The 17,194-nt window shown below is 34.0% G+C and overlaps 1 protein-coding gene across 3 annotated transcripts in view; it reads right to left on the reverse strand.

Annotated features, from left to right (window-relative positions):
• Window positions 1–17,194, reverse strand: part of CCSER1 (coiled-coil serine rich protein 1) — a 1,247,878-nt gene that overhangs the window by 156,229 nt on the left and 1,074,455 nt on the right. The window lies entirely within an intron of this gene.

Here is a 17,194-nt window from a genome sequence, read left to right on the forward strand (position 1 = left end):
GTGTGTATGTGACAAGATAAGATACAAAGTGGCAGTGAGTCCTTGAACTCTTAGGGACTTACTTGTTAAGAGTGTTTTCAACTCTGAGTACAACATGCCTATGAAGACGTGTCACTCTCCACAGATTGCATGTTAACAAGTCTTTCACTGATTACATTTGCATGTAGCCTGTTTTTGAAGTCTTGCTTTCATGTCTTAATTTTTAAAACCCTTGGGAACTTTGATTTGGATACTGAGTTATTTAAAGCAATTTGTATACATATTTCATTCCTTCTGGTTATTTATTTTTCTTGTATGTCGTTTAGGAAAGGCCAAGCATGAAATTGGAGCTGCAAAGCAAGAACAAATTTATTGATATGAAACTGCTCTGAAAACTTGATAGGTGTGCAGCAAAGCAAGAAGGGTAAAGGGGCTGAATAATTCATTGAACCTTTAAGCATCAATAAATAACACAGCGAGGAGTGTTTGCTTTGCAACATTAGCTATGAAATGTGAGTACGAACTAAAAGACATCTTCAAAGTGCCATATCGTGAGAATATGCGAATAAACGAAGGGTGTTTTTTCATTAATAATTCTGTGGAAAACAAGACTAAGAGTAAAAAATTTCAGGACTGGGAAACTCATGCTATTCTGTGTAGCACCTCAAATTTTACCTACATAGGTCAAAGAGTTAAAACATGGATAACAACGTAATACAAGCAGAATATTCTATTTATAAATGATACACAGTGATGAAGATATTATCATTGTAACTATAAATCAAAGTCATTTATTTATGTACCAGGAACAAAATTATGAATATACTGTAAGCTATATTTAAAACCATGCAGACGCCACATCCTTACAGTATACACTATGACTACAACTATTACTACCAACTATATTATTACTACCAGAGTGTATTTGTGGAACTGCTTACTTACAAAACGATCAGTCCCAATGATGATGAATAAACATTTAGCAACTTTAAAGAGCAGAAAAAATATTGACACAATTTGCTAAATGGCTGTTAATAATAAAGATACCAAATTTCACGTAAAGGAATAAATTAAATGATGAACTAACCAGCGTGTGAGAAAACAATATGGTACAGTGGAAGCAGTGTGAGCTCTGGAGTAAGAGAGAGCCACCTATGTGACTTACTAAATTTATTAATTTGAACAAGTTACTAAACTTCTGATTTGGAGTTTCCTCATTTATTATCATGCTAATAATTCCATCTACCGCTCATAGATTTGTTGTGGGAAAAGAATTTATATACATATATCTTAGAACACACATATATAATTTAATTATTAAACTGCATTGGGTATTAAATAAATACTAAAATTTAATGTCTTTAAGAATCAAATAGAAACAAAGAAATGAGTGTCTATAAGGATGGGCATGTGTATTAAATGAGGTAACATACATAAAATAGCTAGCACAGTGTCTGGATCAAAATAATCACTCTCCAAATATTACTTCCCCCTCCCCTTCTTTACTTTTCTTTGTTTATCTCAATGTAGATCAAACAGTGGTAATTATAACTTCAAGTAACTGTAAACAGTTCTTGACTTTTGACAGGGTCTATTCCACAATCGCTTCCAATTGAATGATATGATATTGTTAGTGGCATGAATACCAACAGTCTACATCACCTAGTGGTGTGCCACTTCTCCCTTTTTTTCATATGCAACAAAGAAACCAAATGACCAATTCAGGGAGATGAGAAAGTACAGTCTTAGACTTACTTGGAAATTAAGCACTGTATAATTGAATTTTGGAATAGATTCAAAGTATATATTTCACAAGCAGCTGACACTTTATCTTTCTAGCTATTCAAGTATGCTATGTAGATGATGATTATAGAAATTCTATAAGGCACATGATTTGCAGTTATGCTTTCAGAAGGGAAACACCAAGATACTAGAAGTGGTATTCCAGAGACTAGCACAGTTAATAAATATTTTCAGCTACTCTTCATGAGTATGATCATTTGCTCATATTTGACATGAAATATAAATGAATGGCTTCCCATTTTAAGAACAAATAATTACTCAAAATGATGTGGACTATATGATAAATGATCTACAATATACAGATATTTTAGGTAGTCTATAGGGGACAGCAAAGAAGAATGGATGAGAAGGCAATGCAGAGCATAACTGCTTAAAAGTCTACTAAGTGAGTTCATTTTACTTTTTAAAAGCTATGAAAGGAAAGAAATGTGATGCTTTGAATCTGAGTCCTTCTTAACACTATTTAACTTCAGTACTTTTTAAAGATATAGAAATTAGTGAGATCAGCAAAAAGGAAAAAAAAAAAGATTTAAGGGAAACCTGAAAGATTATTTAGTCTGAGAAAGAGAAGACAATAAGTAGTCTTTTATGTCAGAAATTCAGTTTTTAAAAGGGTAAAACAAATTGCATAGACAATAAGTGATAGCAGTTTCACATTTAAGTTTTAGAGACACAGAAATTGGAGTCCTACCACGATGTGAGAAAAAGGCAGAGGCTTAAATCAGTGTCTTGTGCAAGGCAAGAAAAATCAAATCGTATTAATCAGAATCAGACAAAGAGAAGCAAGGAAATGTAGATTTCGGAACTATCTGTGTAAGTTCTACCTATATATTCTAGAAAAATAGGAAAATAATGAAAATGTGCTTTAGAACAGAAAAGTTAGGAGTTAAAAGGAATGGGAGAAGAATGACTTATCACTGAAAAAAAGGCAGGATTGTAATTTCAGCATGAGTATATATTTACTTCACATGACAGCTTTGGACTTGCAGGCAAATGGGTGGCGTTAGCACATGTTTATATTTGCACTCTCCCCAAACTTCACTAAAATGCTGAGGAACAAAAATGAGGCTAGAAAGGAAAAGATAATTGGAGAAAAAAACACAACAAACAGGAAATGTCAAAAACGCTGGGGTTGAAATCTGATGAACAAATGTTAACTGACTTAGCAGGTCAGAGAAAGGTAAACCCTGAACCTAGGGGGCAGGAAGCAGACAATAAACACCAGCTCTGTGTACCTCGCTGGAAAAGCTCAGTGGCTGGAGGGTCAAGTACCTCTCTGGAGAGAGGTGGAAAGACAGGGATGAAAACTGAACTGTTTTACAGGCATAACTCACAGTGATGAACTTCTTAAAATTTCCTCTCACTTCCTGTAAATCTTAGAGTAACTTGGCACATGAAGCAGGTGGTGTTACCTCTATTTCATTCTAGTGTTATATACTCATCTCTGCACTATGGAGCCCAAATTTTAGCTTAGAAATATCCAGCATTGTCTTAAAAAGTAAGTTAATTATTATGTCATGCATTATCACTCATTCTGTGAACTGACATGCCCTCCCTCTGAGAATTCTCTATTTTTCTTCAATGCAGTATGCCCTTCTTGTTCATGGTCTATGACTACTCATTTTTCGTGTTCCTCTACGCCCACTCCTTAAAATTCAATGATTTTTCCCCCACATCTCATGATTTCTCTTAGCACTTGCTAATACTTCCAGTATCTCATCTATTGCTCATATAATTTATACTTCTAAATTAATATCTTGAATTCAGAATTCTCTCAAACTCTGGACTAGTGTTTCTCCGAGTGATCTCAAATTATTCTAATCAGCTCTGACCTAAGGAACTTGTGTCAAAATGTAAATTAACTGTGTAACTAAGCACCTAAGCATAGTTCAGATCAGCTGTTCTTTTGCAGAGGGGGTGGTGGGTAGTAAAATGTGCTTGATGAAAGATGTAGCGTGCTCTTCCTTTACTTCCTGGTACAAACGCCTTTCTTTGGGAACCAGAACTTTGGTTAGCATTGCTTTGGTACCATATAATCGTCTATCAGATACCTCTAAATAGTTGTCCACAGTAGTTACCTCCAATTCCTTTTTTTTTTTTTAAGGAATTCATTTCATTTTCCCCAACATGCTTTCTTATTAATGGATAGTAACAATGCAATAACGAATGTTACCTTGTACCTTACTGAATTAATTTTTTTGATGAATGGTAATAACCATAAACCCAAAAACTTAGTGGTATTATTTCTTCTTCTCTTTCCTTATCAGCAACACCCTCTTCCATACTTTTATCTATTCTATTTTTAATTATCTCTTAAATAAGTAACCATCACCATCTCCCTTGGATACTTTTCACAGCTTAAAGTGTTTAACTTTTAACATTAAACTATTTTAAATGTAATATCTGAACTATATAAAGTTTAAGTAAACGTAACCTATCATAAAAGCCCCTTCAATTGTCTTTTTCATCTGGTTTTCTTCCTTTCCAATCCTGCCTCCCCCTATTTGCTGTAATTACCTTTCTAAAATGCAATTATTATGTTACTTAATGGCTGTAATATTTTCCCATGGCTCTCAAATACTTAATGAAAATAAAGAGCATGACAGCAAAACTAGCTAGCTTATATAGCACCATGGGTCCACACTGTCCTAAGCATTTAAGGACATATATTTAATCCTCAAAATAATCCTTGTAATCACAAATTTACAGATGATGAAGCTGAGTCCTGAAAAGTTTAAATAAATTACCCAACATTACAAGATAGTAAGTGAAAAACAAACTCAGGGAGCCCCATTCTGGAACTTTCAGCACATAGGATAAAGTTTATATTTCTCTGCAAAATACACAAGGCACTTCATTTTCCTGGCCCTCATGTATGCCCACCCTGATCTCCTTACCCAGACAAGATGCCCTACCCACACCAAACTACTGAGCTCATGCATCATATCATGTCATTCTGTTGTTCCACGTCATCATATGTGCTTTGACTTTGCCACTGTCACCCTATTTTCTACTTGGAAAATTTCTAATTCTTTATTAAAAGTCAACTCAAGTTTACTTTCTCAATGACTCCTTCTATCCAATGCCCAGAGAGAGTTGTACTACCTCATGCAAACGATATTTTCCCAGAATCGAGGAATTCGATAAATAATCCAGGCACGGTACCTGTCTTCACGGAACTTACAGTTTGACAGGAAATAGAGACAAGAACCTAACTAAAATCTAGTGCTTCTGTGTAGATTTTTAGTGAAAGAAAAAGTGGAGAAGTTATATGAAAACATACAGAATGGGTGTGTGGCCCAGACACTGGGAATAATGAGAGGGTCTCAGAGAGACTAGCATCTAAGCTAGGCGTATGATATGTGACAAGAAAGAAGATGAAAGGTCCAGGATAAAGGATATTTGAGGCTGCCCTCTTATGTATTCCATCTGCTATATAATTTATCCTCATACATCATTATCTGTTTACATGCATCTCCCACCCACGACCCCCCAAATAAGCTACTTAAGACCACATTCTCTTGCTTTCTGTCATAACTAGGTCAGAATTGATACACAGTAGTGCCTAGTCTGGATGTGTAAATGTAGAAATAAATAATTTAATAGCAGTCTAAAAATAAATTACAGACATGGAACGTAGAGAAGAGGGCAATTTCAAGAAATATTTAGCAATCTGACATGAGAGCAGCTGGTAGAGGGATTTTCACATACAGAGCAAGCAAGGCACAGGCAGATATCTAGGATGTTCCTCTCCAGCTTGGTGCCCGGTGAGGTGGAAATGCAATTATGATGGGGAACCATGTTTGTGGTTTAGAGTTGGAGGTGCCTATGAGGCTTTCAGGTTTCATTCAGGAATATCAGTGTTCCCTTACAATTCTGCTGTGTTAGGAAAAATGACTTTTATCTCATTAGGCTTTAACTCATCTCCATAGTCACTCACCTACCACAGTTCTTTACTCATAGTTGACTTAAAAATATTTAATTTATGAACTAACGAATCTAGCGGTTGGTTAATTTATGAACTAATGAATCTAGCGGTTAGGTGTCAAAGAAAAGCCTCTTTAATATTTTTATTTTTCTTGGAACTCTTAAAAAAGCCTGTTTTCTCAAATAAAATATCAGGATCAGTAAATAATAGTAAATAATAGTTTAAAATATTTTATGTGCATGTATGTGCACGGGGAATATTACGTATGGTCGGGTAAGTTAATTTAGGACAACACAATACAATCGTCTGAATCATTATTGTTTAGAGTTGAATAAAATACACTGATAAACCCTAATTTGACCAGCTTACTGAGACTGTAGGTACATTCTAGTACAAGTTGCCAAAAAGAGAAAGTTCAACTAAACACAGATTTGCATTTAAAATGTTACTATCACAGCAGATCTCATAAATTTATAACTAACAGCTAACCAAGTTCCAGAGTCTAAAGCTTAACATTTTAGACACTGCCATCAGGCTCAAAATTTCCCACCAAGATAATTTCAGAGTTTAACCCACAGGTAAAATACATTTATTGCCTTTTTCCTGTACAACCATTTTCTTTATTTCGTAAATATATTTAAGAACCACATTTACTTACAAAACGGTTACTTTCATATAATAATCACAAACTTACTTTACAGTAAGAGAAAACAGGTCAATAATACCTGCATAAAGTTCACAGAACCCAGTTAGTTGCCTTAGGCAATGTGTTAAAAAGCAGCAGGTTCCGTAAGTAACTCATATTTATTTCAAGTAACAGGTCTCAGTCTCAGTGGCTGAATTATTCTAGAAACTAATACATGGATCTGGGCAGCATAAAGAAGTGGGAGCGTAATGGCAGAATAAAGGGCCAAGCAAACGTTTATCCTTTGTATTTTCTCCTGTACCAAAATGACTAGCTACATTCCATAGCTGTTTATGACATTTAACAAAGCTTAGGATCTGTGAACCTGGAGTAAATTGAGTTGAGCTTTATAAAAGTGAAAACTTGAGACAGTCTTTAATTCCTTAAGACCAAGTTGCCTACTTTGGAGAAGAGTAATCAGTCAAGCAGAGAATTTCTCTCTCCCCCTCATTTACTCACAACTTATTTGGCATCCCTTAAAGTCTCCAGCATCTTTTCATGAATATAAAATGAGTAAGATTCCTATGACACACAAAACACTCTGTTTTCACTTTTCCCCCTAGAACCCTGGACAAATATGATAATCTCAGATATCCAGGACAAATTAGGTGGTCCACCTGTTGTGTTAGTTCGGTCTATGGACTCCTCAGATCCTTCAGTTGTCCCTATTCTGGTCAGGACTCCTCAGACCTACCTCAGCCCACAAATCCATCTTATTTCCATGATAAGGTACTGCTGGACAGCAGCTCTGCATGCTCTATTGGGTGCCATTTTGGAAAGTAGTTAAACCTACACTCTGTCTTCACTAGCAAGTAACACTTTTCTGAGTTTGTCCTCCTGTAATGGCTACACTATTTCAATAGAGACAGCTCTATATATGGGGATGCATAAAGGTGTAATACAAAGTAGGTCACCAGCATAATGTTTTACCCTCTGTCTGTATTGGTTCTGGGAAACATTTTGTTGGTGTAACTGACCAGCAGTTAGAAGCTCAGTCTGAGAGTGCCTGAGAGCAAGCGGTCTTCCTGAAGCTTCGCTGGTTAGATAAGCACACAAAGAAAACCACGTTGAAAAATCTGACGAAAATGCATGGTCCGTATCGTTTTGAAAGTTTTCTCTTATAAAAATGGGAAATACTGACTTAATCACAGATCAAGAGTATTAGGGAAGAAGTATCAGGGCCATACTTGCACTTATTCCTTTATAACCTGTATTTTTTAATAGCGCTATTGAATTTTAAAATATTTTTATCTCTTGATAGATACAACATGCTTAATTTATCACACAGGGTATGAAGAAAATATAGGTCATTCATCAGAGTTTAATTTGCAAGGGAAAATGCAGGGGGATAAACTCTCTTTTTCTGTTTTTTGTATTATAGATTTAAAGTAACAGAGCAGTAAGTCTAGATGCTTTTTAGTTGATGTGTTAGAAATGACTTTAATGGTTGAATACTTCAGCTACATTTTTAGATGTCATTAATTTTAGCTGGTGTTTCTTATTTTGCTTTTTGTTATGTAAAACAGATTTAAAACAAACACTCATTCCTATTACATTTGCAAACTTCCTTGAAATAACAAGACAAATGCTTTTCTAAATGTGATCTAATTAATGATTCTAATGTTTGGTGCTATGAAATACCACTCTATTGCCACCTACCCCTGGTTCCAAAATGACCTTCACACATCCAATATTTAACTGCTGAGCTAATTTACAGCTGTCTAGGATACTGACTTAATAGAAAAATACAGAGTTACATTAAGTGCTCTGTCTTTTTTCCCTGAAAACCTTCACATCATTGTAAGGCTAATCTCTCAAAATCAAACTATGATAATAAATGTTTCTGAATTACTGGAAACAAGTAGACCAGATGGTTTCCCAGGTTTAGGATCACTTTATACTGAGGGACTGTATGATCTTAGAATGGAGATAGACTTTTTCTGAGGTCATCACCATCCAGTATCAGCTACTATATCAATCATGGATCATAAGAACCCCATTCAGCTTGCCTACAGACTCTTTCAGATCCAAGCAACTCGCAAGTGTATTGAAAGAAAAAGCAAAGGGAAAAAAAACCAATGACACGCCATGTCAAGTTTCTAGTCAGTCTGCAAACCCTCATGTAGTTGACTTCTCCCTCAGCACCAGCTGTAACCCAATTAAATTCACAACGCACAGGTGTTCACAAGAATGACTAACACAAAAGCATACTTCCCTTTAGGGCTCTTAAAAATTAGAGTTCTTTAATTTCTATACACCTTCAAAACCAAAACCACACAATAAAATATTGGGAAAAAGAGAAATTAGATACAGCAGGGGGAAAACACACTCAGCGTGAGCTATAACCCAATTAAGCTGAATAGCACTCAGGTGTTTGCAAGAGCACACTCAAAATTTTACCAACACAAATCAACCTTGTCTAACACCTCTTACGACTGATGACAAATATCCATTTGTCTTAAGGTTACTTTTAGATGACAGTCTTCTGAATCTGGATTCTTAAAAGTAGATTTCATTGTAAAATATAGCGTAGTAAAAATAAATATAGGTATTTATTTAAATATTCCATCATGGGCACTAACATTTAAAAATACATGTTTTAGTTCAGCAAGAGCTACTCAATATAGGTTTTAATTTTTACTGATATCCTTTGAATTTCATGATACAGAAAATACTCCCCCTATTTATGAAAGGAATCCAAAAAATCTGGGGTGTCTTTCCTGACTTTGATTATTTTAAACTCAAGACTTAACATGATAGAAAGACCTAGTTGAATAGGTTCCTATCAGGTTCCTATCATGTGTTATTTAATGCGTATTTAGAATATCAATAATATCAATACTCAGATACATTAGTCAGTTTCTTTTAATGTGAAAAATGCAAGGCTGTTAGCCCCATCCATGATTGAAATTTGCTGGGCAGAAATAATTTTGTGCTCATTTTAATAGAAAACTGTAAATTCTTTACTCTCTTGGTTTGCAAAGCGTGCTCTTAAATCAAGCAGCATCAACAAACCTGAGAAATTTTTAGACCTGCACTGTCTCTCTCCTCATTTCAGACCTGCTAAATCAAATGCTGTGGGTGGAATCTAGCAATCTCTGTACTGTGCTCAACAAGCCCTCCAGGTGCTTCTAATGCACCCTTATATTTGAGAACGACTGGTTTATTCTATGTCTGCCTCTTAATGCATTACAACTATATGGCAAATTCCCATTTAGACTGTAGAAAAATAATAAACAAAAATCTCAGTTAAACAGAGTCAGGAGACCTTAAGGAGGAGCTTTCATGCCTTGCCACAGAGCAGAGCCCAAGAGGAAGAAGGAAGATTTCTTCTTCTCGCCTGGCAACAGCTCAGCCAATGAAAAGTCACTGTACTCCGGACTCTCAATTCCTTCAATGGACTCTTTGTTTATAATAGCCCTCCCAACTTCTTTTCACCTCTCTTAAGAGTTCTCTTTCCCTTGCTGTGCCAGGTCTCTGGGGGGAGGAGAGACCTGCATGTGGTTCACCATGGTTGCAGACCTCAAAATGTGAGTTTTTGCTAATCTCAAGTAAAGCCATTTTTGCTGGAGAATAACTGGCAATCTTTTTGTGTTAGGTCAACAATACCATGGTGACCTATGGAACAAATGGAAAACTATCAGTTTATTACCGTCTTTCCACCACCGCCCATACTAATGTCTCTATATATACACATTATTTCTAAATTTCCAAAATTTTAACCACTAGCAAAAAAATATGCTTTCTTCATATAACTGTGAGAGGATGCAATAAAGCTAATATGACACTAAATAAAAATCTCAGAGATATTTATACAATTATTATTTGAAACATCTCTCTTACACGCAGAAATATGGATTGGTTATGTTATTCTCAACAGTTTCACCTTGAACTGGATTGTACAATTGATAGAAATCTTCAGGAAAGTATTTGTATGATTTAATTTAATTTGAAGTTACTCCTCCTGTCCAAGTTCATATACAAAAGAAGTAAATATGACAAAGAAACAAAAAAGAGAAAATTTTAATTTGTATAGTGAGTTTGTGTGTATGTGTGTGTGCGTGCATACATTTAATACTGCCAATTAGTTTGGGTAATTTAGCCTACTATACTTATTATCTCTGTATATTGCTAATCTTTAAACTAATCATCAATAATATCCATAAATCATTACATCATTTTTGCACTCCTTTACAAAGCTGTACTATAATACAGATAATTAGTAAGGGAATGATTCTGTGAGTGGTTAGAATGTTGCTATTTGTACTCAAATAACACATTTCTGAGACTAAGTAATGAACTCAGAGTGATAAAAAGACTATGTCTCCAAAGAACTAAATAAGTATAAACACTAGAGAATATATACATGTATAAAGGAAAAATTCTTATTTGTTTTCAGAAAGTCAGTGATATACCATTTTGGACCTCATCTTCTCATTTATTCATAGGACAATTATATACAGAGTTTCTTCTGCATGCTGTTTTGCCATATAACACAGGTAATTTAGGTAGGAATTATATCAACAAAAAATGTAAACTCCCATTCATTAATTTTAAAATGTTGTACAAACATATTTAAAATATTTCTATTTATAATGTAATATAGGCAAGGAATGTGAAATCAAACAAGTGTCATGCTTATTTATCATCTGGTACAATGTTGTTAATGATATATATCTTTAGGGAATAGTTTCAGAAATATTTTTATGATAAACTACTAGTAAATGTGTTTTTATATCCAGGAAAACTTACTTAATCTAGAAATAAACTCCTGCAAATAAGCTAAACAGCTCTAGTCATCTCATTCTTTCCTTACTGATCTCTCTTTTTCATTAGCAGCTTTCTATAATAATTTGCCCCTTCCTAGAAAGTACAAACAATCTATCCAAATATAAATGATTAACAAGTATTCTAAGAAACTCTCCTTAACTTCTGGAGATTTATCATATGCAGACAGCATAAAATCACTGGTCAATCTTAACCAGATGACAACGTGGAAGGTGTAGGTGTACCCTTGCAAAGAAAATAAAAAGAGCACTATAAGTATTGAATAAATCCAATGAAAGCATTCTTATTACTATGTGTATATTGATTTCATATATGTGAAATCATATGTAATATATACACAAATACTAGTATAAGCCCAACCGTATGTATATATGTAAAGACAACATATATCATCACCAATATGCCAAAGAGAATCCACTTAATAGACACCATGCCTGATGCTGGGAATATAGGAATGAACCAGACAAATACATCTCCTGACTCTTGGAGCTTAGCGTATGGACAGCATAAGTCATATACCAAGATTACTAATGTAGCAGGTCACTCAAAACTAACTGATACACCAATACAGTTTGAAAAGAAGTGCATAGTGAAAAATGTAAACTGGTTTGCTTTGAACAAAGCAGAGTGAATGAAATAATGAATCCAATTCAGGAAACCATGAGATGTGCTTTGACAGCTAAAAGTTAATAGTTGTAACATGGGCAAGAACTTGCTTACTTTTCAATTCCCATATGAGGTAGTACTCTCAGAAGCTTTAAATAAGTCTATGTGGAATAATAAGTTAGGATAAAAAGATTATATTAGCAGAATTTTGTAGATGGAATTTAGGAAATATACAAGATAATTTAAAATACCTATATATAATATTTAATAAAAATTATAATTTGAGCAGAAATCATAAATGTAATTAATGCTTTATCTTCCAAATTGTTAATTAGTGGGATAATCCTATCTTTATTTGGTGAAATGAAATTACTAGGCATCTTTCATGTTTATTTAATGGGAAAATAAATTTTATATAAATAATTCTTAAGTAATATAATTTTAAGTTAGTATTTATGTCATTGATAATGAACATGCTGATATATTGTTCAATGGCAAGAAAAAGCATAAATAACTTAGCATCTATTTTTAGGTCCACCATTAAATCACTGCCACCCTATAATTCCTTCTGGTCTTATTGTTTTCTCAGGATAATGTCAGAGACATAATAGGCATAAAACTATTAACACTTTAATATTAGAAATACAAGTTAGCTTCTAAAGTATGTTATTGTCCAAAATATTAATATTTCTATGGATATGAATACTTAAGTTAAAAAAATAAGATAAACCTTAAAATAGCAAGAAAGGAGAGAGCATAGATGTAATTATCTGAGAAAAAGATTATGCAAGGAATACTTTTTAAAATAAAGAATCTCTTACAAATTCTTCACACATCTCTTTCAGTTTGCTGATACACAGAAACAGTTAAAAAGAGATGGTGTATTTTCCCACATTCATTTCTAATATCTACAGATATATGTTAACAGGAGTTGATGTGGCCTTTACTAAAAAAAAAAGATGGGTAACACTGATATTTGATTTGAAATGCCTTATAAAAATCTGGATGATCAGGTAGGGAAGAACTTAAAGAAAATGGAAGAACATTCATAAAATAGTCATAAGGTGAAGGTGTACCACACAAGAACAAAACAAATATGATTTAAAATATAAACAGGATGAAATTATTAAATATGGGTGTGATCAGTATATCTCTTCTAACTAGCAGAAGGCTAGAAGATTGTAAAAGAGAAAAGGGATGGATAAAGAAGATGTGGTACATATATACAATGGAATATTACTCAGTCATAAAAAAGAATGAAATAGTGCCATTTGCAGCAACATGGATGGACCTAGAGATTGTCATACTGAAGTCAGACAGAGAAAGACAAATATCATATGCTATTGCTTATATGTGGAATCTAAAAAAATGGTACAAATGAACTTATTTACAAAACAGAAATAGAGTCACAGATGTAAAAAACAAACTTATGGTTACCAAGGAGGAATGGGGTGGGGGAATGAATTGGGAGATTGGGATTGACTTATACACACCACTATATATAAAATAGATAACTAATAAGGACCTACAGTATAGCACAGGAAACTCTACTCAGTACTTTGTAATGACCTATATGGGAAAAGAATCTAAAAAAGGGAGGATAGGGCTTCCCTGGTGGCGCAGTCGTTGAGAGTCCGCCTGCCAATGCAGGGGACATGGGTTCGTGCCCCGGTCTGGGAAGATCCCACATGCCGCGGAGCGGCTGAGCCCGTGAGCCATGGCCGCTGAGCCTGCGCTTCCGGAGCCTGTGCTCCGCAACGGGACAGGCCACAACAGTGAGAGGCCCGTGTACCGCAAAAAAAAAAAAAAAAAAAAAAAAAAGAAGGGTGGATCTATGTATATGTATAACTGATTCACTTAGCTGTACAGCAGAAACCAACACAACACTGTAAATCAAGTATACTTCAATAAAATTTTTAAAAAATACTAAAAATGTCAAAAATTAAAGTTTATTTAAATTAGTTTAAATAAAGTCAGTTTTTGTCTGGCAGGTGGCAGACAAAAAAAAGAGTAAAGTTAATGCAAATAAGTTATTTTATAGTACGGATAGTTCACTTATGTGTTTGATACTTATACATTTATTTTAGGTTTTTTTCTCTCTTACCAGGATCAAAAGATATATGTTATTGATTAATTACCAAAGATTTAAGGACACACAGGAATTTAACACCTATTTAAATATAAGTGCACAGCTTTAAAACAGCACAGTTAAATTTATGTCATTGCTTCGTAACTGATATAGAATATTGTGCTGCATATTCTAACTCATTATGGTAATGCTTTTGTTCTTATTATCATATGCAGCACAACTAGAATTAGAAGAATGATGCATCATATAAATCTCTGCATGTATGTTGGTAATGTTCACCACTGCTTAAAAGAAATCCATTGCTCTCCCTATTTAATTATGTACTTCATTTCAATTCCCCTAAACATCATCAGATCTCTGCTGTATAGGTGTTCGCTAAAGTGAATTCTAGGCACACGGATTCAATCATCACTATGAGATGAGAATTTTTAGTAATGTGTTTGAACAGCCTTTCTGAGAGCACAAAAATGTATGGAGGGACTACTACATTGTTTCAACAATCATCTTACGCATGCACACACAAAGTGGTTCTTGCATTATTTATGGAAGCAGTTTGGTTGCAGATACCTACATTTATTCACTTTTAAAGCTGTGGGTATAGGCAAACAAACATAGAGAAGAGGATTTTCTCAAGAGAGAATTTCTTAAGAGATATTTCTTTTTAAGCACTGGAGAAGTGGCACCATTTCTTTAAAAATGTACTTCAAACACACTGTTTACCAAAGCAATTTTGGACAGATAAAGTCTATGCATTTTAACATCTATTCAAATACAATGTATCATTAGTTAGGAATTTAATAAAATATATAGTGAAATTAAAAAAATGTTTACCATTTGACTTCTGTTTGAAGAATTACTTTTAATAACCTTTAAACTGTAATTTAACATAAATATAAACATAGTTCCACCATTAACATATATTTATTGAACATCTATTGTAGCATGAACTCTAATCTCAGTCCACAGATGAAGAGAGGTTCAAATACATTCACTAAACTCAATTTACAACTATATGAAGAAGTAAACTAAAAAAATTATAAAAAATACAACAATACCATGTGATTGCAAGAGATATATAGGGCTATAGAGAGAAAGAAATGACCACTAAGAAGAGATAATCCTTGAAATAAAGGTAGAAGGTTAAAAATTAACTGGAGAAGGGAGATGACTCCAGGCATAACAAACAGTAGGAATGAAGGCATAAGTGAGAAATCAATAGACATGTGCATTGAGGAATGAGTAGAAGAGTTCTAGGTGAAAAATTGGTATTTAGGGGTAGTGGATGATGCAGAGATTTTTGAGCAGAGAATATAGCATATGGTATTTTTTGAAGATTAACCTAACAGGGTTCTATTGACTGAATATTCAATGGGGAGGGTGGGTAGTAAGTGAGGAACAATAGTTGGGGGAAGAAACAGAAGGTTGTTAGAATACTTGAGAAATAAAAGGGCCTGGACTAAGGTAAAAGCTGTGGGGAGGAATGAATGGGTGAAGAGGTCTTCTGCAAGTAGGATCCAAGGACTTTCAAGTCTGACTCAACTTGAGAGAGAGAACATTCAGAGATAACGGAGTCTAAGAAGGTAATCAAAATAATATAGCGGCAGAGATGACACGAGGGCTCAATAAGTCCACATTAAGTTGAGACAGTTTTAATGGATTTGGAATCTTTAAATAAAATGAGTCACAATGTATCTCAGACTCTATCCTTTCTGTTTGAAATAAGTATAAATCTCATCCATTTATTCAGATCATTCAATACTAATATTGACTTGGATTCTATTACGTGCCAGGAAAAACCTTAGGCTCTGAGAATACAAAGATTATAAAACATAGCATTTGCTTTCACAGACTTTACAGAATAGTGACAGAACAGAGATATTAGCAAATACTTATATCACAATAAATTGTCTAACAGAAATATATGGAAAGTCCTATGGGAATCTGTTCACTGAAGGAGCCTAGAAGCATATATGTATTTATACATATGTATATACTTGTGTATCTGTGTACACATAATCACAAACATATACATATATATCATATATGTATGATAACTTTAATACCAATGCATTTCATGGGGTCTTTCCTTGTCTTTCCCCATTTTCTATTTGTATCTTTTCTTCCAAAAATACACATAAAATAGTCTCAGAATTTCAGTATGGCTTCACCAATACCACTAATATAAGCAAATCCCCTAAAAAAGCTTTTCATCTACTACTCCCTCACTCCATGGGACAAAAGGGCATATAGTCAAAGCCAAAGTCACAAGTTACTTGAATTAAGCTTTTCTTTTTTAAAAAATGTTCTCCTTCAGCTTGCTTATGTTATTCATATGAATAAAATTGTGTTTGTGTATATTTGCTTTCAGTTTTAGGATTGTTTAATTTCCCATCTTTCTTTATATATCCATTTATTCAGATCATTAAATTCATTTTTGAATATATAGAACATTAACCTCCATCTAAAAGTCAAAACTATACAGAAAAGTATACTCAGAGAAGTATCACTCCCTCCCCTATGCCTCCTACTCCACATTTCATCCACTTGTATTGGCTTAGCCTTCACCCTGCTTCTTTTTATACAAATAAGCAGATATAGTTGGCCCTCCTTTACCGCAGGCTCCACATCCACGAATTCAACCAACAGCAGATTGAAAATATTTGGGAAAAAAATGTAACTTTCCAGAAATTTCCAAAAAAACAGAACTAGAATTTGTTGCATGCAGGCAACTATTTACATAGCATGTACATTGTATTTGTATTAGGGAGGAAGTGCTTAGGTCATATGCAAATACTACACCATTTTAAATACGGGACTTGAGCATTCTTGAATTCTGATATCCAAAGGGGGAACCAATCCCCTGCAGATACCAAGGAATGACTGTATGTGTGTATTTATTTAATTCCTCTTTTTTTTTTAGTTAAAACTTAATATATATTGTGTCTTGGCACTTTGCTTTTTCACTTAACATTATCTCTTGGAAAATTACCCCACATCAGTTTACAGATATCTTTCTCATTCTTTTTTACAGATGCATAAAGCTCCATTGTATGTATTTATCATAGCTTATTCAATTAATCACCTAAGTTTGGATGTCTTAATAATTTCCAATATTTTACAACTATGAATAATGCTTCAGTGAAAAACCCTGTGTATATATATTTTTGTAGTATTGGGTATGTATCTTCGGGATAAACTCCAAGAATTAGGATTTCTGGGTTGGAAGATAAATGCCCAAGTAATTTTCTTAGATATGTCCAAATGGTTCCATATGGTTTAACCAACTGGAATGTATAAGAATGCCTGTTTACCCACA

Source organism: Stenella coeruleoalba (genome assembly GCF_951394435.1).
Source record: "Stenella coeruleoalba genome assembly, chromosome: 4".
Taxonomy (NCBI): domain Eukaryota; kingdom Metazoa; phylum Chordata; class Mammalia; order Artiodactyla; family Delphinidae; genus Stenella; species Stenella coeruleoalba.